The 22,613-nt window shown below is 37.7% G+C and overlaps 1 long non-coding RNA gene across 1 annotated transcript; it reads left to right on the forward strand.

Moving 5' to 3' along the window:
* The first annotated feature begins 9,319 nt into the window (after positions 1-9,319).
* Positions 9,320-21,286, forward strand: LOC123387991. The gene is made up of 3 exons (XR_006602515.1): positions 9,320-9,438; positions 15,282-15,319; positions 19,149-21,286. It is a non-coding gene; the product is annotated as an uncharacterized LOC123387991 (long non-coding RNA).
* The last annotated feature ends 1,327 nt before the right edge of the window (positions 21,287-22,613 follow it).

Raw genomic sequence — 22,613 nt, forward strand, 5'->3', positions numbered from 1 at the left:
ATTCAAAACAATAGTATTTGTTGAGTTGAATTAAATATATTTTCTTCTTTAAATATAATGTCATTTAACATTTAGTTCGGAGATAATAAAGTCAATGTTATTGCAGCAACAATGTTTCCTTCATTAAAATTATACATTATACTTGAGTTAGTGCCAATTATAAAAGGCTTTTTGCTTATTGCACATTAAAGACAATAACTATTATTTTTATTTTTTTAAATTTTATTTTATTTTTTCAGTGTTCCAAAGTTCATTGTGCACCACACCTAGTGCTCCATGCAATATGTGCCCTCCTTAATACCCACCACCAGGCTTATCCATTCTCCCACCCACATCCCTTCCAAAACCCTCAGTTTGCTTCTCAGAGTCCATGGTATCTGATGGTTCATCCCCCCCACTCTGATTTGCTCCAATTCATTTTTCCATCCCTTCTTCTAATGTCTTCCATGTTATTCCTTATGCTCCACAAGTAAATGAAGCCATATGATAATTGGCTCTCTCTGCTGGACGTATTTCACTCAGCATAATCTCTTCCAGTCTTGTCCATGTTGATACAAAAGTTGGGTATTCATCCTTTCTGATGGCTGCGTAATTTTCCATCATATCTATGGACCACATCCTTCTTACCATTTGTCTGTTGAAGGGTATCTTGGCTCTTTCCACAGTTTGGCTATTGTGTACATTGCTGCTATGAACATGGGGGTAGAGATGGCCCTTCTTTTCACTGCATCTGTATCTTTGGGGTAAATACCCCATAGTGCAATTGCAGGGTCATGGGGTAGTTCTATTTTTAATTTCTTAAGGAATCTCCACACTGTTTTCCAAAGTGGCTGCACCAACTTGTATTTCCACCAACAGTGTAAGAGGGTTCCCCTTTCTCCACATCACCTCCAACTTGTTTACTTGTTGCTTACTGTCTTGTTAATTTTGGCCATTCTAACTGGTGTAAGGTGGTATCTCAATATGGTTTTGATTTGAATCTCCCTGATTGCTAATGATGATGAACATTTTTTCATGTGCCTGTTAGCCATTTGTATGTCTTCCTTGGAAAAGTGTCTGTTCATGTCTTCTGCCCTTTTTTTGATGTGATTATCTGTTTTGTGTGTGTTGAGTTTGAGGGGTTCTTTATAGATCTTGGATATCAGCCCTTTGTCTGTAGTGTCAGACTACAGACCCCACTAATGGGTTGCCTCATTATTTTGTTGACTGTTTCCTTTGCTGTGCAGAAGCTTTTTATCTTGATGAACAGACACATAGACCAGTGGAACAGAGTAAGAGTCTACATGTGGACCCGTAACTCTACGGTCAAATAATCTTCGACAAAGCAGGAAAAAAAAAAAAAAGACAGTCTTTTCAATAAATGGTGCTGGGAAAATTGGACAGCTATATGTAGAAGAATGAAACTCAACCATTCTCTTACACCGTACACAAAGATAAACTCAAAATGGATAAAAGACCTCAATGTGAGGCAGGAATCTATCAAAATCCTAGAGGAGAACATAGGCAGTAACCTCTTTGACATTGGCCACGGCAACTTATTTCAAGACCTGTCTCCAAAGGTAAAGGAAACAAAAGCGAAAATGAACTTTTGAGATTTCATCAAGATAAAACTATTGTTTTAAAGCTATATTTGGATTGACTATACTATAAGCTGACCGAGTAGTCTTCTAACGATCTTCCAACCCTCTTATCTTTCCTTGAAAACTATCTTACTATGCCTCAAGATAAAAAAGTCCTAAATTTTTAGTTTTTTAGATATTTATATCATGAGTTAAAATGCTTTACATTTAAAGTATTGAGTTACTAACTACATCAACTTTAACTAAAGTTGTTAGTTATCATACACTTCAGTATGCTTTAGATCAAATTCTTGTTTTCTTGACCACACTGTTGAATTTTATCCACCCTTTGCTTTTCTCTTAATGAACTGCATAGTCCATATTCATCCATAATATTTGTACTTTTTATTTAACCAGTTTTTATTTTAAAATTGTCTCCATTATTATGAACATTATTATTTCTCCATTAATGTATGTCTAGATAAAATGGCTTTTATTTGACCAATTTTAATTTTACCCATTATATCAGTTACAATGCAGAGTTAATGCTACTATTTTATAAATTTGTTAAAATACTCCTCTGTAAAACTAAGATGTCCATTGGGATAGAGTGGTCAGAGCATAGGATAGTAAAAGGACACAAGAGTAAAAGGACCATTTTCCTTCTCTACTACTAATATTATCTGTGGGACTTTGGGCATTTTATTTAATATGTCTGAGGTTTAGTGGATATATTTTTAGAATGAGGAAACTAATATTTATCTGCTTGAAAGAAAGAAATTCTCTTGAGGTACATTCTCCCCCCACTTCCACCCACTCAAGCCATATTCTTATTCCAAGATCTCAGATTCCATGATTATTGATTTCCTTCTTGGTTTGGAGCATTCTGATTCTTAGTGCTTATTGGTAGACTCAAGATTATGCCTATAAGCCTTTTGGTAGCTAATCTTTATCTCAAAAAGTTTGGTCATTGGTCTCTATTTTTTCTAGTGCTGTTTGTGTTTATGGCATGTTTATATTACACTTGAGGTAAAATTGTTGGGATGTGGTCAGGAATCATTGCAAAAAAAGAAGAGAAAACAAGGAAACCATGTATGAGCAGAGGGTCAAAACAATACAAAGAGAAGAACCTATGAGGCACATATTAAATGAGGAGGTTTGAAAGTATGTTAGATCTATGACACTATCAGAAAAAAATTTCCTTAAATTGGAATCAACTCTCTCAACCCATAGCCTGCTTCCTTGAATTATTTGGTGGGAAAGAGGGGGAGGTGCAGAAGGTAATAATACCTGCTCTAAGGAATGGATATGAATCTTTTTTTTTTTTAAAGATTTTATTTATTTATTTGACAGACAGAGATCACAGGTAGACAGAGAGGCAGGCAGAGGGAGAGAGGGAAGCAGGCTCCCTGCTGAGCAGAGAGCCCGACGCGGGGCTCTATCCCAGGACCCTGGTATCATGACCTGAGCCAAAGGCAGCAGCTTAACCCACTGAGCCACCCAGGCGCCCCAAGGAATGGATATGAATCTTGTCCAGAATACTAAAGATTATCTTTTATTCCATTGTACAGATAATATTTTAAAATAATTGATAAATTAATGATTAGTGCTGACCACTGTAGAACATGGTGCCCTAAACTGTTGGTTCACAGGGAACCACTGATGGTGTCTCTGTGACTTCCTATCAACTATACTTTATACATGTGAAATTCTTAAGAGTTTCATTCATATCCATGTAATCATCACTTTTTTAAAAAAATTAGGTCTTTTGTGTTTGTGTGTACTCAATGTTACTTAAGGAAAGGGTATTGGGTATTATAAATAGATCTTAGCACTTAATATTTTGCATGAATACATCAATTGAAATTTGTGTTATGTTTACATGTAACATTTTGCCTAAATAGTACTTTTCAGCAAAGTGTATATTGTTGAGTAGAACTACATTCAATAACATTTTACCATACTTTAAGTAGTCTCAAGAGTCTTGTAGAGACACAGAACCCTAGAATGCCTGGGGACAAGACAGGGAACATATAATATTAAAAAAAAATGTTGTGAATGAGTGAGGCCTTACCAGGAAAATAATGAAATGATATTCCAAGGAAGGAAGAATTACTTGAGCAAAGGCTGGGAAATGAGGGCAGAATGCGGTCATGGTATGTCATACTAAAAACTTGGAGAATGGGAGAGAGACAGATCATGGGGCTGGAAATTGAGTGTCAAGTATTTAGCAACATTAACTAGGAAATGTCAATAATCCATCAGTGGCAAATGTCTTAGGAAAGATATAAAAGAAAACAGTGTAACTTTCCTCAATATAATCTTACACTCAGATATCACATATTTTACATTTAGATACCTTATCTAAAATATAACTCATACTCAAAACATAAAATAGGATATATACTCAATGGATTAATAGCACATTTAATAATAATTACATTTTCTATGCTGGACTTTTTTTTTTAAATGTGAATCTGCTGTTTATACAACCAAGACTTGAAAGAATTTGTGGTTTTTGTTTATATATAAGTCAAAGGTATTTTTTTACATATATGGGAATTTTTAATATCTCTTTAGTATCTTATTCTCAGAGCAAACTCATTAATAGAAACTATGGATAATCCATTAAATGAGAGCAAAACTATGTACTATTTTAATATATTCGTTTTAATGAAATTAAAATATCATTACTTCCACCTTTCACAATTTTTTTACATATGAATTTGTCCGGTGCCTAATGGAAAAAGTAATCATGTTAAGCTAATTTGGTGCTCAAATTTTTTTCAATGTACTTCGAAACAGTAGGTAATGTACTTTGTCTTAAATAATCCAACTGTAAATAATTAATATTCAACAATTTCTCTCAATAAAAAATTTTTAAGTGACATATTTTAGTTCAGTATTCATATTATATTACTTGATATGTCCTAATTCTTGTAAGTTAATGGCTGCATTCAGAAATGATATCTCTCCAAACAGCTTCCAAAACCACACAGATAAACAAAAATAACATTACCTGTAGCCTATGCCTAATAATAACTAGTAGACAACGATTCCACAAACTACAATTCACAATGAATGAGGAAATAAATGTTTTAAAAAAGCAGAAGTTGGGGCGTCTGTGTGGCTCAGTGGGTTAAAAAAAGCAGAAGCAGACTCTTGACCTTTCAAGAAAATAAGAAATTAATAACGACGGAAGAGAAGAAAGATGAGTGAGAAGTGATCTTCGAGGGGACAATACTCTGATCACATCAAGTAGGGTCTAACCTTTGTAGAAGAGAGGGAAATGTTGTGAAGAAGTCTGGTTACTGGTAGATTAAATTAAAAGGAGGCACTGGGAAAGCATATGCCAGAGGAAAAAAATCTTAGGAAGATACTACATCCAAGAGTAAGGGCAGCAGTATAGATGTGGGAAGTATCCATTTGAGGCTTGGTTGTAAAAGAAGAAAAAGCATTTGAAGATAAAGAGCCAAGGAAACAAGGAAATGTTCTAGTATGAATTAGAATAATTGCACATATAAAAGGCAATGAAATTCGAAATAGAAACATCAGAATCTTAAGAGTGCTGACTGAACTAAAAAAAATTGAAGAAAAAGACAGTCATCTAAGTAGTAAGGTGGTAAATTAAATTGCCCATGGGAAATTATACATATTGTTAATAATAAAAGATATAGAAAGTAACCATAAAAAAAGCCGTAAGAATAAAACAATAAATACAGGATAAGATTAGAGGAAAAAGTATTAATATAATTGGAGTCCAAGAAAAACAAAAACAAGACAACAGAACAGAACTGATATCTAAAATGACAATCTAAGAAAACTTTCCTGAAATAAAGGAAGACTTGATTTTATATAGAGAAAAAGTTCTCCATCTACTGGCAACAATTTACTTTGAAATATATTCTAGTAAAAATACTGGACTTTAATGATAAAAAAAAAAAAAAAATCCTCCAGGCTTTAAGATTGAAAAAAAGAAGAAGCAAGCTACTTAAAAAGGAAAGGAAACTAACTTGGCATTGGAATTCTTGATGGCAACGTATAAATCAAGAATAGTGGAGAAATGTTTTTAAGAAACTCAAGGATAGAATGACAAGGACTTTAAATCCAGTCAAGCTGTTCTTCTAAAAATTAGGCTACAGCAAAAACAGTTTAACACTGTAAGAACTCAAAACCTCTATACCTTCAAGCTCTCCTCCAAAAAACTACTGTGGAGCAAATATTATCTCATCTCTTGGTGCTAGGGGAATTTTTGACAGATAGACTGATAATGAAAATTGAAAACATTTAGGTAGATTTAAGTATGGAATAAGAGCATGTGATTTTTATATGTTTGTGACAAAGCTGAAACAATGCATCTAAAAAGGAAAGAAGGGAGAAAGTGTCATAAAGGAAAAGCCAATGAAATGTCATGTAATTATCATTTTGGACTAAAAAAATATTACTTTAAGCTGAGAAAATGAATCAGAGACACTTAAGTAAGGAAAAGGAGGGCTAAGGAGAATATACAAAAGTATTAGTATAAAAGTAATCATTAGGAAAATTATATATCTTCCTATCAAAACAGTGGAAAAATGAGCAAGGAAAATAGAAAACATGGTGAAAAACACCATAATTATAATGTAATTAATTATGCATATGTCTGTATATCAATCTATCCGACAGAGCTGAGACCAAATATATCAGTCATATCAACATATCTAAACAAGATTAATTGCTTACTGAAAAAGAAGCCTTTTTAAAACTGGCTTGCAAAGAAAAACCCAACTAACGCTATGTGCAAGTTAATACATGAAACAGGTGACTCCGAAAGACTAAAAATAAATAGTGTTGGTGAAGCTATACCATGTGTATTCCACACTTCTGTGCACTGTTCTAATTTTTAAGTTCTCTTCTGACTTCAGACATTGCTGTGGCTACTGGTTCCAAGTAGACTTTGCAATTGTATGAACTTGACAGTGCCTCAACTTGAACCTATGCCATCTACCTCACTTTTAGCAGGAGGGCTGATATGATGTGATGCCATGGCAGTGATGACTCAAGGAAACCTGCTCAGCAGTCATGGACAACCAAGAAATGTAAAAAAAAAAAAAAAAAAAAAAAAAAAATAGTACCCATGGAGCTACCCTTGAATAAAGAAGAGTGGGTGTCTGTGGCTAAATGATTCTGCCTTTCATCCCTTGGATCAGTGAATGGTTATGAGATGCATTTCATAGGGCTGCACAGATAGTGCTGCAGGGTTCGGACTCAGGTGTTTGTGACTACAGCCAGTCTGGTAAGCCCCAGTAATTTGATTTTATTGGCTTTATTTCCCTCCTTCCTTATTTCACCCACCCCTGGCTTCAGCTCTTTGGGAGTGGTCCCCATAGGATAAGGTTGTGGTCTAAGCTACCCGTCAAATACAAACAAAAACAGAGCAAAGCAGGGATTCCAGTTTTTGTATCTGACAAGCTTGAGCTCAAGATTCAAAGTAATAAACGAGGCATGACAGGCTTTTTATAGAACTAGAAGCTACATAATACATATAGAGGACATAGGAGCTTTCAAAATACATAGGTAACCATTATAGATATATGTGTGCCAAATGAGACAGGCTCTTACAGAATGTGCAGAGAGACACTGTACCAATATCCGTTTTTATAGGTGCCACTCGTAGCCCATTTAAGTGTAAAAAAATACATAAACCTACAGAAGACTTAAAGTATGAAATTAGTAAGGCAATGAACTTTTAAAACTAATTTAATTTTAAGAATATATGTTAAAGTTGGGAACCTGGAGATTGAGAAAACACCATCTTTTCAAGTGCACAAGAATCTCGACTATATACCAACTCCGACTACATACCAAAGAAAGAAAAACCATTCACTAAATGCCACAAAGAAAAAGAATATGTGGTCAAATGCAGTAAATATAGGCATTTAATGACAAAAGTTTTTAAAAGGCTCATCTTATCCAGAAATTTATAAACTCCCTATTAAACAAATCTTGGGTCAAAGGGGTGAGCATAAACACCCCAAAACCATAATAACAGAAATACTACATAACAGATTCCCAGATTCTCTGGGATATCAGTAAAGGAATGATCAGAGGAATTAAATAATTAGGTCAATAAAAATGAAAGCCAAGGGCTCGTGGTTTCCCATTGACATAGGAGTTTTGAAAGTTGCTTCTCTGTCCTCACAAGTAAAAAGCTGCACAGTTTGAAAAATCACCATCTCTTGTATCAGTAAGAGAGGAGAGGTTGCAGGAAACACTGCTGCCCCCCACCCCCCACCACTTGGAAAGATAGGTAGGTGAACCCACCCTACCGGGCCACTGCTTCCACTCAAGAGTAGAAAGACCTGTAGAGACTAGGGCCCGGCCAGGAAAACCTGGCGGGTAATGGGTGAACTGCTGAGGGCTCAGCATGAATTCTGAGGCTTACAAACTCCAGGAAGATCTAGTCATGGGGTGGAAGAGGAGAGGCACATTATTGTGAGATTTACCTCTGGGAGCTGATCAAGTTTGCCTGGTAAATATGAGAGACAAATCCCCTCAGGCTGCCCTCAGGGGGAAGGAAAAGGAGCCATTTTGAAATGCACCAGAGCACTCCCTCCTTCTGAACAAAGCCTGCCCTCAGGGGAATCTAGTTAACCAAAGCCTGACCTGCTAGGGTATCCTCAGAGCCTATCTGACCTGCTAGAAGGGAAATAACCATCTCCAGCCTGTCCTGGCCACCCCGTAACATCAAAAAGTAGGCGACCGCGTGCGGGGAGGAACTGAGAAGCACTTGGAAGGAAACTGAGGCATGAGGCCCGCTGGGGCAAAATGTGGCTATTTGTGTAAAGAAGCCTGAGCGGCACAGACGGTAGCAAGAGGTTGTGCATAGGCAGGAGGACGTTTTAAAGAAGGAAGTGCCTGTGGAAGGAATAGTTCCCTCCATCCCAGTTTGTCACACTGTTCAGAAGTCTGCAGAGGTCTGTAATTGAAAGTGTATAATAAGAGTAATAATAATAATAATGATTGAGTTAACCTTTATTAAGCCCTACTGTATACTGAACATTTTGAGAAGTAAGAAATGCTAAGCTCAGCACCTCTAGCGCGATTCTCTGTGGCACAGTCCCTTCTCTCAAAATTCATCTGGGCTCTGCTGTAACAGAAGCCCAAGCAGAGAGCCCTCGGGGGGCTGTGATCTCCCTCCTGGTCAGTGATAAGTGGTGGGCACCCTGCGGCCCACCTCCCATCTGTGTCCGAAGTCCGAAGAGGAGCGGAGAGCTCAGGAGGTATATTGTACATGCCCTTTTCATTAGCATTCAGTTTTGGTCTGTTGCTTATGATGAGATAGGACAAGCATTTTCAGGGTGCTCCATTAAATTTCTTCCTAACGCCTGAATCTCTTTATGATAGTGGGAAGATAAGATGCCCTTGTCCTCCATGTCCTTTTATTATTCACTCTAACCTGGTTCTCGAGTGTCTTCATTCACCCATTCTGAAGCCTTCTTTTCCTAATCTTTGTAGATTATTTCTCCATTTTTTGAAGACCGGGCAGTTGGCTCTTAAATGTTTCCTGCGGTCCTTTCATTTCACTGAATTTTAAATATTTCAGCCAATTTGAAGAGTTCATAATGATGAATAAGATTAAGCTTGGAGCTTAACCTTTTGAAACTGGGTGACGCGTTAACTCGGCTGGAACGCTGGTTAATTTAACAGCAGGAGTTGAATTAACTTGTCACAGCTCTGCCATTGTTAAATTTCCTGCTCCTGATCCTTGTCCCCATCTCACAGAGCTTGGTTGTCCTGGGACCAGGGGATGAGCTGGGGTGAAGAATAAAGATGGGAGCGGAAAAAGAAAGGTGGCATGCGTTGTGGGGACGGTAGCAGGGTGACCAGAAATGTCCAGGTGAGGAATTCATTTCTGTTGGGGAAGACCAGAAGAAAACAGCACAGAGGGGAGCTTAAGAAAATACAGGGCAGGGGAAGGGAGGCATGGGAGGGTGCTCAGGGAGGAACGGAGGGAGCATGAGAAGGATGTTAAGAGGATGCAATGCGTGATGAGGTTTGACTCTCTTGGAAATGCCTTGTGCCTGGCGCATCAGAATAGTGGCAGTCCGGCAACAAGAATGAAATGACCTGCTTAAAGGTACCCCTCGCGTGAGGCAGGAATGAAAATGTTGAACCACAGGAATAATTACAGAGATGATCTCAGCGCCTAGAGAGAAATTCTCCTAAATTTGGTTCAGCAAAATCTTGATTTGGCATATTTGTAGATCACTGTCAAACATTTTGGCTGAAATGAAAACAGCACAGCTGCGGTTCCTTCAAACACCCAGGCATTGCTGGGCTGGAAGGCTCTGTGCATGTACAGCGTGCTTACCCCGTGATTAACCCTCAGATATGCATTATCTCAGGTTTGCCATTTTGACTCGGACAGGAAGCTTTGTGCGGTAGAGTAAACGCTCAGCCTTTTGGGCAGAGGCCTAATGACACCTGAAACACAGGCAAAATAACCAGTCTGCTTCTAAGCACCAGCCACTTTGAGGCCCATCAATAGGGATCACCAGGAGCCGGTCTTCCTTCCAATTGTTTCAGGAGTGCCTTAACGTAACACCGAAAGGACATTTTCTTTTCTATTTGTATGATTTTTGTTTCGGGGCTGACGTTATTCTATGGGTGCTCTAACAGGTTTTCAATTTCCAAGGTAGTTGCCTGAAAAGGCTGTTGGCCGTTCAGGAGCCTAACCAGCGCTCAGTAGCCGGATCTGAAGCGGATTACTAAGGATTCCAAGGCCTTTTGCTTCTGTCCAAAATTACTTTAAAGTCTAGCTAACAGATGGCGGGGCTGTGTCTGATGGATCAAGAGAGTGAGGCAAGTGGAGAAAGGTGAAAGGGATAAGTAGGAGATAGAGGACAAAAGGAAGGTAAAAAAAAAAAAAGGTGTGATAAGAGAGGAAAAGAATGAAGAATTTCTTGTTTAGTTTCAGTAGAGAAACCACACTCTGCAGGCATTTTAAATTCACCAATTGCTGTTAAAAGACGCAGAGAAAGTTTTAAATCCAGGTGGCTGGAAAGCAATGCACTAAAAAGTAAACATAATCAGAGATTTGGTCTATCAGTGGGTGAGGTGAAACTTTGCTCCTACCGCGAGCAGTTCGCTGAATGCAGTTCGCTGAATACATGCTTTTTGCTTCAGAGGGTCTGAGCAGAGGTACCATTGCTGGTGAAGGCTGGACACAATTTGGGGATATACATTTTGGTAATAGCTTGTCCTGTTATAGTGGTAGCTGCATGTTTCCTTTCTCTATGGAAGTCAAATAAAAAAAATTTTTTTTCCAGCATCCAGTATGTTTCACAATAAAATAAAGTCTAATATGAAGTGGATTTGTCTTGGTTTCTCCAGCATAAGAATTTAGTTCTAAGGGATCCTTGAGTTATTTGGTGTCTAGATAATGAACTCCAGGGGCAGTGCTTTGTAGAAACAATAATGCCATTCTTGAACACCATGCTTCTTAACATTACTTGGCATACCTGAGTTGGATTGGATGAGCATTTCTGTTAGAAAATGACAATAAAGTAAAAAAAAATTCAAATAAAAATGAATGGCATGAAAATTTCCACTGTCTTCAATGAATAAAATAATGATTTCCAAACTGCGTTTCATGGAATATTGGGTGGAATGAAACTCCATGAAAAAGGTATTTCATGACCTTGTTACTCTATGTCTCCAGGTGGGAGAGTCTCCCAAGGGAGTTCCCCAAATGTATTGACCTTGGAATCATTTTTTTCTCAGAATACCAATCATTACATTTTAGAACAGAACTCTTCTGGCTGAGAGTATTATAGTCATTCCTTCCCTGGGTTTTCATGGACACGTTCAGAAACAGCCTACCTGTAGCTCTATTCAGAGACAGCTGAGAATTTGGCATTCCCAGTGATGTTATTGGTTTGACCTAAGAAATACTGAGCTATCTATAGCATGCTAGCTTGGGTAGTGCTTTTAGTTTGTTGTGACTTCTGTTTGCAGTAGATGGTGCCCCAGGAACTTGGGGTATACAAATAAAAGAGGTGCCAAGAAGTCAACACCAGGGAAACCAACTCTCCAAGTTTTAAGGTTTCCCCATGCCGAGATTGTATATTTTGTAGCCTCAGAGAGGGGGGGGACGCGGGCTGCTCTGCTGTGTCCTAACGGGATATCTGTACTCCTAGTCAGATGGCCATCCAGGCACCTCAGTGCTTCCTTATGGGCCTGTAATTTCTATTATGGCTTTCGACTCTCATCTTTCAGCATATTTTCATTTATTGTTTTTAGCTACAATCAGGCCAGTAATAGGAGAGCAATTCTGGGAGTGAATGCGCAGATAAAATATGTAGACCCTGGCCATAGTGAGTTCTACTTAGCCACACCTCATATTTCAGTTCACAGAAATGTGTGTGGGGGTTGACATAAGTACTCCCTGTTGTGTTATTGCTTATGGCTCAGTAGCCCTTTGAGAAGACTGGAGAAAAAAGGACTGCAGTGAGCGGGTGTTGTCGAAATGGCAAACTAGAGAGGGTGCCTACAAGCACCCGAGAGAGTTTTATGTTTCTTAACAAATGTTTTCTTCATGTTACCCTCAAATCCCACCTGTGTTTCCTTCTCTCGCCATCCACATCAGTCGCCTCTTTGCTTTTCAGACTTCCTTTTGAGGCATCAATGAACCTAAAGGAAACCAGCATGGTGGGAATTTCACGACAACTTGCAGCATATCGCTTTCTTGGCAGCAAGGCGACTAAATGGCATTCAGACTCTCACTGCAGGGCCACAGCTGATCAATAATTTCCAGGAGCCCCTTCTGACTGTGTCAGAAGCAAAACCAAGGAATGGGACTAGGCCAGTTAGAAATAGCACCCTGACAGGAAAATTTCAGAGCAGTCAAAAGATAAATTGTAACATTTGGTTATATTACTATGTGTTAAGGCTCTTTCTTGACAGGAGACATTTGGTTCCCATTTTAAGGCTGCAGAGGGCTTTAACTAAGCATAGAGATATGAGTGTTACAAAAGAGTGTTTCAAACAGCTACGTTAAGAAATTGAGGTTGTCAAACCTCCCCTTGTGATTTTAAGATGAGAAATGATCATCCAGGTATATACTAAAAGGTTCCATTAGAAGACTATTTTAAATGCCGTTACCCTGGTAAAGCCTCCCCTAATGAAATGGAAATAATGTTATGATTTTGAAGCTATTTTTTCTTACTTTCTGTCAGGAAACTCTCTCATCTGGCAATATAGGACATATATTTTTCTCAGCTTATTATTTTTCCTTTGTGGTAGTAGTATGTATAGCTACGTAGATAGCTGCTGTATGATAAACTAGGAATTCCAACTTTTAAAAATATTAAATATACAATGCCTGCTCAGAATAGTGCTAAATATTAGATTATTTGATAGGTGTTCTTCAGTGATGAAGAAAACAAAAAATTCACTCTTTTCTTTTGTATTGTGCATGTAGAGAGTAGAAGACCCAGGCTATTATGAACGTCATTGCCATCACCGCTTTTTATTGATGGTGGCATGTAGAATACAAAGTGCCTGGGGATAAGAAAAAGGCAACTCAATTCTTGGACTCCTTAACCACTTTTATAAATTAGTCAACTGAAGGTCAGATTCGTTGAGTAGTCCTGTAGGTCGTTAATGGTCAATGTGGTATTTGGAAGATCTCCCAGACTCTAAGGCTTTTCCTCATTATTTAATACAGGACTGCATCCTGGTCAGTGACAAAAGGTTGGTGTTCATGGGTATTTATGCGGCTTTCAGCTTCAATTATTCCATCTGTAAAATGGCAATAATGTTATATTTATTGCATACATTTCAAAACTCTTGTAAAGAAAAGAGATCATTGATATACAGAAATTAATATAGGCTCTTAGTTAATGCATTAAAGATAGTTAATGGTATTCAGCATCGTCATCATCATCACCATCATCTTCATCATCCAATTGCAAAGTGACTTGTAGAGTTAGGGAGGGTAATCACCTTTCTTAGGGGGCTGAGGTTAATATCGATCAGCATTTTGAAAGGGCCACACCTGGAAGAGTAGGGAAAAAACTGTTCAAGTTTGGATGCAATATTTTTGCCATAACTTGGAGGCAGTAATATTTTAATTCAGTTTTGTGGAAGATCTCCTTTTTTCTTTCCTTAAGTCCAGTCAGTTAACATACAATGTAATATTAGTTTCAGATGTGAAATTTAGTGATTCATCACTCCCATAAAACATCAAGCGAGTAGGACTGAAATGGACAGAGTCAAGAGGGGGAGTGGGGTATGCGTGGCAGGGCAATGGTGGTGATGGCAATAAGAGAGTATTCAGTTATTCAAGAAAACATTAATGACTGTTGTTTTATGTCAATCAAAATACCATATACTAGACTTATAAGCTATATAAACAATGATGTCTGAATTCAAGGAGCTTGTACTTTAATGAGGCATCAAAAAATGAACCACTACTCACATTCATTTCAAAAAATGAACATGGCAAGTGTTGTAAAAAAGAGATGTGTACAAGGTATAGTGATGGCAATGAGCAAGAAAAAGCTAACTTTCGTGAGAAGACCGAGAAAGTCTTTTCTAAAGGATGCTGCTTAAAATTATGCTTTCTTTTGGGACTATAGTTTGAATTTCAGCAGGTGTATGGCTTCAAGAGCTGACCAGAGTAGTGAAAGGGCTCAATCAAAATCCTTGACAAAAAAACATTCCTTTACCTATAGGATGGAGCAGAGAGTGTGAGGAGGCAGAAATATCTGAAAAAATGCTGTTTTATATTACATACGTAAAGGATAGAATCTGACCATGGATGGATTTGGAAGAATTAATGGATCATGGACTCAGTGTCAGAGGCAAAAGAAGAGACTGGAAAACACGAGATTATATTTACAAGCTTGAACGTTGTCAGAGATAATCGTGCCTTTGATATACACACAGAAAGATGAAGAGCCATACAAAATGTCAGCTTGAGTGGGAGTTAATTATCTAGCATGGAGAAAATTTCAAGAAGGTGTCAACCAATGGAGCTACTGGGAAAATTGAATAGCATATAAGCATTTTCTGAATGAGGTCTATTTCATTTTGTACAGTGGCCACAAACCACAAAGATACAATGGATACATCTCCTTTTTGAGCTTGTCAAGAGCAGAGAAATAAAAATAAAAAGAATTTCATAACAACATCCTGATATATTTTATATTTTATATATATATATATATATATATATATATGTGTGTGTGTGTGTTAAACAGCTTAACAATAACCCACAACCCTTGGACCAACTAAAAATAAATAATATATATATGTATACACACACACACTTATTTCAGAGCTCAGAGTGATTTTGGGATTATGCTCTGCTTCATTCTCCTTGATTGATTAGCATCAGTAAGTGAACTCATTCTTTTTGTCAGTAAATCTTCAAAATAACACTTTTTTTTGGTTTCTTTCAGTAAGAATGTTTGAAAACAGGAAAGTAGTTTTAATTGTATGGAAAATAATGTATCTTCACCACAGTCATGGTGATTGTTACTCTCGTCCTGACAGTATAGATTTCATAGCTGTGGTCTGATATGTGCTTCTCTGCTATGTTCCATTCTGACTTTTGAATAAAGAAAAGCATGTCACATTTGCTTTTCTGTGTTGTGCAAATTTTCTGGTTTTCCTAGGTGTTACATATGATAATTATTAATATATCATTTTTTTTTATCCCCTGTTACTTGGAAGGAAAAATCTTCCTGAAATAACACGAAGTGAAAACCCAGGTGAGTAAACAAAGATCTGAGAAATCTTTGTTTTAAAATCTACATTTTTTTTTCAGTGAAGGGGGATGGTATGCACAATAGATTTTACCTTTCATGTAACTAGCGTCAGTCTTTACCAGACTTGCCTTAATGACAGAGATCAAAATTTTAAATTGTTGAGATGAATTTTTATAGGAAATTTGGAAGACATAGGCCAAGTGGACATTACTTGAGGGCAGAGATGCGTAACAAAATTGAGGGTCAGCGTCGTGAAAGAGAATCCTGGGAAATTCGCGTTTGTTACTTGCACATTGAGATCACTCCAAATTCCAAGAGGATAGGTAGGAATAGTTTAGTTTACTGATTAAGAACATGGACTTCCCATCAAACAGAACTGAATTCAAATCCTGTCTCCCAACAAGTTTTGGAATTGTGTACAGTTATTTATCTTCACTGAGTTTCAGTTCCATCCTCTAGGACGGGGATGAGGACGAAGTGAAGATAAACACATTATGTTGCAAAGTGCTCAGCATGGTGCCTGACGTAGTAATTGACCAAAAATGATGCTGGCATTAGAACTGTACATTTCTTTCTCCAGAGATAACTTTGAGAGTTCAAGGCAAAAGAAACATGTTAGGTATTCGTGGGTGAAGAATTTATTGCTCCTCAGTTCTCCTCTTTTATACTACTAGAGAAGTACATAGGCCTGGACATTGCCTTTGGCCAACTCATAGCAGTGTTCTGCCCACTCCCTTCTAGACTCCAGATGATTGTCTCCCTACAAGCTGGTCCTGACTACTCAGACACCCAGGACTTCTCCTTGAGGGCAGGACTTCCTGTCCTGGGCATTTTTTGGGTAGTTATTGAGCAGTCTGGCCTGAGACTCTGTCCCGGTAGCTCTTTCATGTGTGGCTTTGTCTGCCCCATTAGCCTTCAGTTTTGTTTTGTTTTGTTTTTCCTCTCTTCTATCTTAGCTCCTTGAGAAATGGAGAGCAAGAGTCAGCTTAGAACTGATACGGGGCACGTGACTATGCCTCCCCCTGAGTGGACTGAAGAGTTTACTTAACTGAGCAGAAGTTCCAAATAGTGCCTGCCAATTTTTTATTTTTATTTCTTTTAAATCTCCAGGGCACTCATTTTGGGGGTTGGAGTAGATTCCTCTTAGACTTAGGGCAATTGTTAAACAAACAGATTTCTTGTCCCACTTTATAATTCCAGCCATGCAGGAGGAGAATTCTTTTTCTCTTAGCATAGGCCTTAGGTGCCACCATTACCTGAGGCCATTACTTGAGGTCATGACCTAATGCCAATAAGCAACTCGTGTTGGAGCAATTGACGTTAGTGACTGCCCCCTCAACGCTCCTGAGAGCATTGCATCTGGTGACTTTGACTCTCTCCATTTGAACTAGACAGGGATCAGATATGTTGGTGTAATACAGAGTCACCTTAGAACCCTTTCCATTTAGAGTACTCTAAACATGGAACGTATTTCTTATAAAGAGACTCCAAAGAAGTACCAGGTTGCCAAGACCTGATTTGAAAAGAACTAAATTTTCAGAAACTTGGAACAAGCTTCTAGAACTGGTTTTTCAGGGATATTCAGGGTCAATTCAGAGTCTTCAAGTGATTTACACCGAAGAGCAGAAAATAGCAGTCTCTTCTATTTGGAATTTGTCATTTTGTCACTTGTATTAGTTAGAGTACTAAAGGGAATCAAACTCAAAAAATGTTATCATCATGACAAAATGAATTAATGTTTGTTTTAGAGCTAGTGAGCCACTTAACGCCTTTTCAGATTTGGCTCGTTAAGAAAGAAAAAACACAGCTTGTTTTGTAATAACTTTCTAGATTTTACATTTCTTTTCTCCTTTGAGGAATAGAGAATGTAATACTGATATGGCAGTCATTTGAAATTAATTTCAAAAGCCTACTCACTTTACTACATAAGATCAAAGTCTACAATTTTCTGACATTCTTTTAATACTAATTACCACTGTAGCTTAATTGACTTCCATCTGGGAAAGGAGATATATATATATATGTATATACACACACACATGTGTATATATCATATGTGTGTGCTTGATATACACATACATATGACATATGTACCTATATACACACCTGCACATGCACACATAAGCATGCAATGCTGTTTTGTACACACATGTATATATTTGTGTGTGTGTACATATATACACACATACATACACATGTATATCCATAATAGGCTAAAATAAAGGCAATGAAATAAATGGGTTTTAAAATTCTTAATTGACTTATTAGGATATATTAAAGGTGTTTTACAAAATAAAACAGTAAAAAAATAAATAAAATAAAAAATACAACACTATAGAAACCAAGCAGGAAGGCAAGTTAAAGATTTTGTGGAACAAATGTTATTCAAGACACCTGGCAACTCTGTAAGACCATTCTGAAATGTAGAAGCAGAAACAAGCCATTTTCCCAGCTTTCTTGCTCTCTCTTTTTCTTCACGTTTTATAAAACTGCAGTTTTATTGCTAGATAATATGGTAAAAAAGATTCATTGTAAGGGTTACCTAACAACGTTGGTGGTGTTGATGAATAGTTGCAATTAATACATTCCCTTAATTAGTCTGATACCCAGAAGATGCACCTGGCAGGTCATTTTAATACTACAATTGATTTATAGCTGCTAGAAATGATTTTACCAGCTATCTTCAGAGAGTACAATTAGAGTGGATTTCATTTTTTTATGCATTTTCACTGAGGAATAAACATAAAAGGTCTATGTAATTCAGAACAAAGCAGCCATAATGTACTAATGGTTTATGGATTTTATTAATATTCAGCTAACATTAGAGGCAATTTTAGGGGAGAGCAACCTATTTTCTTTATGAAGTATTCAGTTTTTTAGTGTCTGAGTGCTTTGTTTAAAAAATAAACCTTGATATTTTCTGATGAGTTGCTTTTATTTCTTATAGGAAAAATGTATGTTATACCATGGAAAAAGAAAATAAAAATTTTAAGTGCTATTTATTAATTGCATGCAGATGCATTTCTATACTGTATATTTACTTTTTAAATACATGTAAATTTAAAAATAAGTCATTAGGCATTCATGTGATTTAAATAGTGCTTCCATTAATATAATTGTTGAGCTAATGGATGAACTCTATTAGTAATGAAGGGAGTTGCACTTCGTGGTTGAACAGGTAACAGAATATTTTAAGAACCTGATTACATATCTGGCTTTTAATTCTCTCTTTATCTGGGATATTAATTTTGCTAATCGGAAATCTTTGTCTTTCCCTCTCATCATCCATAACAGAGGACCACTTTCCTTGTTTAGTTTAAGACAGCAGGACAATGAGAAATCAGTTCCACAGATAAAGTCAATAGTCCTATGAAAAGTATTAATATTTAAATACACTGTTCCTACGTCTAAAAGGAACTCTACCTTAAAAAAAAAAATGCTTTTATGAAAGGGTCAGGGAACCTTTGTTAGCTCTAGAAAAATTTATGTTTAAAAATCCATATTTATTTAAAATTTGTCCTATGACTCTTTCGTGAGGGCCTACTATGGGCAAGACACGAAGCTTAGGAGAGCTGTGGATTCAAGAGGAAGAAAACAAAATGTTTCTGCCTGGGCACCTGGGTGGCTCAGTGGGTTAAGGCCGCTGCCTTTGGCTCAGGTCATGATCTCGGGGTCCTGGGATCGAGTCCTGCATCGGGTTCTTTGCTCAGCAGGGAGCCTGCTTCTCTCTCTCTTTCTCTGCCTGCCTCTCTGTCTACTTGTGATTTCTCTCTGTCAAATAAATAAATGAAATCTTAAAAAAAAAAATGTTTCTGCCAACATGTTATTGCAGTCCAGTGGAGAAGAGCAGGAAGATGCATCAATCAACCGTTGCACGATTGCAAAGTCTACCGTATTGTAAGCCATTGAATCCCACGAAGGAGGACTGTGGAGCCTGCATGAGGATATTCTGGTGAGGCCTGGCAGCTGCTGCATTTCTGTGTTACAGATTCTAAACCTGACATTGACAGACTGGTCCAAACCACAGAGGAATGCATCCCAGAACCCAGAATGCCCCCTAATAACATCTCTCCTCCATCAACAGTGGGACCTCCGTCTTCTGTCTTCTGAACTCCCATCAGTAGCTGGATTTGGCTTTTTTGTTTGGTGTTGTTTTTAGTAGTTGGTAATAGATTGTAAAGTCATCCAGTCTCTGGTCGAGGTTTCCCTTCCACTAATGCCACACATGACAAAGACAGCCCGCTAGGCTTAGCAGCAGAGTTTAGGGCAGATATTCTAATTCTTTGGAAGCTGATCATCCACACAGAGTACAACTTATCAAATCTAATACATGTATTTTTAAAATAAAACTTTCCAGTCACACCATTCTGGGTCACTGAGGATTACTCCAAATTAGTATTAATTAACTAGTCTAGAATCATTAAGGCAGCATGGTCTCTCAAGACAGTCTAAGGCCTTTGATTCTGTACCTTTCTCTGTGAAACTACAAGTTTTTTTTTTTTTTTTTAAATCTATGCTTATTTACCAAACAGCACAGCTACCCATAAAGGTCCCGGGACTCCCTGGAGAATGTCCCAACGCCAGTAGGAAATGACATGATGGCTTCCTCTGGGATTAGAGGGCCACAGGATCTGGACGTTTCCAGGTATTGGCAGTAGAGACATTTTCTCTGTGAAGATTCTGGCATGGCCGACAGAGGGTTAAATTATGAAGCCTGTTGGCTCCTGGTGCCTGCTAAGCCCTTTACCACTACTTCTGTGGCTATACTGAAGGAGTCAGTTAGCATTCCTAAATTATAGGATTGGGACTTCAAGAGGTCATTTTGCCCATCCCCCTGCTTCTGGGCAGGACAGTACTTAATTATCTTGGCTCACAGAGCTCTCTCTGAAACCAATTGATGCATAGATGCAATCATTTGCCTCAGGGGAACATGATGCTATGCAGATAGGTTGTTTTTGTTTATTTCTGTTTTTGGCGAATGAACATTTAAAAGGGAAATTCTCTCCCACTTGATTTTGTTCGCAATGTGGTCTAAATTATATTCTGCTCTGGTTCTCATGCTGCAGGAGGTTTTTAATGCCGAACAGGATCACTGACAGCCATCTGTGCCTGGCCCCAGGCATGGGCTCTCCTAGGATATGTCTACACTCACCTGTCGGCACCACCGGTTTAGGCTGCTAATATCATTTGAACACTTTGCATTGAAAGAAATAGGAATAAAAAGGTAGTTTTGTGTCCTGTGGGAGAGTCATTATTCTTACAATTTGCTAGGCAGCTCCTCCTTGCCAACTTCTTCACTGCTGACTGTTGAAGCAACTCATGTGACATTACAGTCTTTCTTTCCTTTAAAAAAATTCTTTTTAATGTAATCTGAAACTAACTTCTGATTTCAGTGCTTAGAATTAGTTGTCCCTGATGCGTTTTCTCCTAATTTCCCCACTAATATGCCTATGAAGACACAAGAAGTAATGAGAATCCAGATGTCTGTAAAGTCAATCCTGTAAATAGTTTTAAAATAAGCAGACCCGTCTCAATGACCTGAAAGGAGGCATGTGGATTCTTCTTTCAAAGTGCTCCCTGACTTCGTCAGAAGCCCAGGGTCGGCATCCACAGAAGACTGGGGGCGTCTCACCTCTGCGTCCTTCCGTGGGTTGTGGGACCTGGAGAGAGACCAGCAGCATCTCCGTCCTCTGGGAGCTTGTGGGAAATGAAGGATATCAGGTCCTGTCTAGACCTACTTGAACAAGATCTACAGGTGATTCGTGTATTCGTGAGAGTTTGGGAAGCAATGCTTAAACCTTTGAGACCATCTTCTGACAGGCAGCATTAAGAAGTAAACATTATAGAGATAGGTGTTGAGGATGAGAATTTTCATTAAACTTAATGGTATTCCGTTTGAGTTCATGCTAACAACTTTGAAGTTAAAAGACCTAGTGAAAGGTGTCTTTTTTCCTCCTTATCCACAGCAGAGTTGCAAAGAACAATAAAATGGCCTTTTTTGCTATTTTCAATTTCCAGAGTGCTTGAGTAATTAATTTCTGCATATTGAAACTGGTATTAAATGACCTGAGATAGGACATTTGCTTTACTGTGACAGGACTCTCCAGTGTCAGGGATCATTCACACCCCATCTTAACTTCCTTTCCAGCTAAGATCTCCACCCAAATGGCTGTGTTAAGTACACTAAAAATTGGAACATACAAAATAATTTCAACTATTTAAAAAATGCACAGGAGATGTTATAGTAAGAAAATATGCCAATTGCTAATGACGATTTTCACCTAGAATTCTAGATGAGTTCTTTTCCTCACTTTAATTTTCTGTGTATCCCAATATTGCCATAATAGGCATGTCCTAGTTTTAGAGTCATAAAATAATGTTACTTAAAACTTAATTTATACAAGTTTGTTCATGGAATAAGAAGAAGCTATGGAAAAACTGCAGAAAGTCTGGAAGTACATCAAAATATTTTTTATATTTTTTGGTATTTTTAGCTTCCATATCAAAATATCTTCCTTCTTTGAGGATGCCACATGAGTTTCAATAATGTCTCATTAAGTATTTTTTGAATGAATGAATGCATAGGTGTAGAATTTGTAGAATTTACTCCTCCCCAACTAGTGTTAACTGTGAGGTATTTGTGTTATAAATTTTCAGATAGTATCATCCATTAAAATGGAATTATATTGGTTAATTTGTATGTACACAGTCAAGTCAGATTAGTGATAGAAAAGTACATATTCAGTGCCCCTTTCCTATTTCTTTTCATGACTTTTTAAACATTTAATGTATTATTAGCCCCAGGGGTACAGGTCTGTCAATCGCCAGGTTTACACACTTCACATCACTCACCATAGCACATACCCTCCCCAATGTCCATAACCCAACCACCCTCTCCCTACCCTCCTCCCCACCCCGGCAACCCTCAGTTTGTTTTGTGACATTAGGAGTCTCTTATGGTTTGTCTCCCTCCTGATCCCATCTTGTTTCATTTATTCTTTTCCTACCCCCCAAACCCCCTACGTTGCATCTCCACTTCCTCACATCAGGGAGATCATATAATAGTTGTCTTTCTCTGATTGACTTATTTCACTAAGCATAATACCCTCTATTATGAACTACTGGGACTTCATCAGTAGTTGTTGTTTTGTGTTGTTGCAAATGGCAAGATTTCATTTCTTTTGAAGGCTGCATAGTATTCCATTGTATATATATACACCACATCTTCTTTATCCATTCATCTGTTGATGGACATCTAGATTCTTTCCATAGTTTGGCTATTGTAGACATTGCTGCT

This window comes from Mustela putorius, unplaced genomic scaffold (genome assembly GCF_011764305.1).
Source record: "Mustela putorius furo isolate JIRA1106 unplaced genomic scaffold, ASM1176430v1.1 tig00003869_pilon_pilon_pilon, whole genome shotgun sequence".
Taxonomy (NCBI): domain Eukaryota; kingdom Metazoa; phylum Chordata; class Mammalia; order Carnivora; family Mustelidae; genus Mustela; species Mustela putorius.